Genomic DNA, 2,525 nt, shown 5'->3' with positions numbered 1-2,525 from the left:
TCTGAAATTCTGCAATTTCTGTTACGTATGGGATTAAAGTAACCACCCACAGACTCGTCTGCACTGAGGTTCCAATGTAAGATGAATGAATTTTATTTATTTTTTATTTATTAGTTAGAATTAGTTTTAGTTATTATTTATTTTTACTTGTATTTATTATTATTAGTTATTAGAAGTAGTTTTATAATTCTGATACAGTAGCTCGACGCTTCTATCATTCAGTTGACATAGGAATTCATAATAGCGTTCTATGCATATATCATTGTCCCAATCGTATGAGAGTTGTTTTTGATGTCCGTGAATTGTTAGTGTTACTGAACTTACCTTGAAATGCTCAAAATTGGACGGATTCAATTGAAGTCGCCCTGATAGGCTTCGGTTCGTGTCATAACCATTGAGATTCGATCTGGAATACGATCGGTGTATAGATTGTCAAAAATTCCATCCACTGAGCCGGCAGTTAACGTTTTAGGGTTGTATTCTTAAACGGTCCTCGACTCGGCTCTCCACTCGAGCAGGTCCTCGACTTCGGTTTTGAGCGTCGAAAACTGACCTTGACACAAAACACCACCTGAGTAGAGGATATCCTTCGTGCTTTCCTCGACAACTACCCGACAGCGCCTCTGTTTCGTTGAAGCCCAATGGCTTCTCCCAGTTGAGCAACAGTTGTTTCCTACACTCATTGGAGTCGACGCGGAGTGCCATGTCGACGATCGTTTAAGAATACGGTCATTAATCTTGCTCTCTAAAGCTCGCATAGTATAGCATGCTGGATGTTTCTTCAATATAGCCTGGTGAGAGAGGAAAGTTGAGTTAGTGACTTTGACTTTACGTAATGAGAATACGGCATTGTGTATCTTGATTTAGTGTTATTGTGTTTCTCCTGGACCAGTCAATAAGCGATGCATGTCACCAAGCACTTTACCACCCCTTGTTCTAGAAATGTGTTCTTCAGCAACTCTCAAATTTGGATCATTTGCAGCATATTCACCTGAATTATAAATATACAAACCAGAATCATCTACTGTTTTCTGAAGACGTGTGTTTCTGTGGAGCAAAGTATCCAGCATACATCGATAAGAATTCAGACGATTTGATGATACTAATCGCTGATTGATATATACATTATTATACTTAACCTTGCAGCTCCCAAGTTATTCACAGGGAATACAACATCGTCGACCCCGCCATCCGCAGTTCTTGTATATGGATCATTCCCGTCACTTCTCAATATCTGCATAGTTGGTTAAATGTACCTACTAAAAACATCAAGATAGAGATCACATAGGTTGCTTATATTCCATTCAATCTTTGATTCGCCTCCGGTAATTGGCGATATAAGATAGAACAATTGATTCTCGCATGATTCTACAGAAATTTGAGTTGGTGGGATTTGAAAAAGCTCACACTCTCCCTTCAAAATCAGTTCGGACTGGGCGTGGACTACGTTAACCAGTGACATGTTTGCGACTGAGTACAAGTATCATCCTCTCCATGTTTTCCCAAGCAGCATAATGTACTGAAAGTCGAGTGCAACAGGGGTGGACGGCATGTGTCTTATCAATGTTCTTTAGTTTCAGAATTCTGTTCAAGGCCTTCCACCTACCCGTCCACCCCTATTGCACTCGGCTTTCAGTACATTGTGCTGCTTGGGGGCTCTTACTTCTGCTTTCCTCGAGAGGGCTTTGTCTTATCTTGCAAGCACTGAACCCGAATGCAATTGTAAAAGTGTATGATACTGTGTAGTGAACGCTTCGACTTATCCTGAAATCAGGGACCACTTTGCCTTATTTCCCGTTTTGTCTTTTCTTGGCCCCCCACTGCAAGCCTTGGACGGCTCGTTTTTCCTATCCAGTCATACAAACGAACACAGCAAAACTGCATTGACGAAAATATTTATTCCGCACTTCAATCGGGTTGCTTGTCAAAGAAGTTTTTTCTTCTTCGTTTCCTCCGTCTGTCACCTCCGGCGAAATCTTTTAAAGGGACTCTGACCAGAAGTTCGACAAATCTTTCGTTTGCATCTATTACGAAGGTATAATATGCCTCCAAGCCACACGCGAAATATTTTGGCTGTGCGCGGCGGCAAAGTTTGCCAAACGGGGAGCTGAAAACCGGCTTCGCTTTTCCTCCTCAACTCGCGCAATCGGGGTCACAATCTAGCCTCTTTGTAGTGGACATCCGCCGATTTCCGTGTGCGTGACGAAAGCACGAGGTCCACGTTTCATTGGGCGCCCGGACCGGAAGTTCTGTTGTTAGTGAGTTTGTGAGAGCGCCGGCATCCGTCCGGAAAGCGATCTTCAATATGGACGTCGAAGGAAGAAATGCGGAGACTTCGAGTCCGGAACTTCTTTCTGACCTTTCTGCGACCGAGAAGAAAATTCTGCGTGCTGAACAGCTCGGTAGGCTTTCGAAACGTCGCCGATGCCGCGAATGCGAGACGAAGTTAGAGCTCTACGAACATCGGTCACAGATGAAGCAAACAGCATGAGTCGCCTGTCTTCGACAGACAGGTAAGCGATGAG

This window comes from Ornithodoros turicata, unplaced genomic scaffold (assembly GCF_037126465.1).
Source record: "Ornithodoros turicata isolate Travis unplaced genomic scaffold, ASM3712646v1 Chromosome25, whole genome shotgun sequence".
Lineage (NCBI taxonomy): Eukaryota > Metazoa > Arthropoda > Arachnida > Ixodida > Argasidae > Ornithodoros > Ornithodoros turicata.
The sequence above is the reverse complement of the archived record's forward strand: the minus strand, read 5'-3'. Positions refer to the sequence as shown.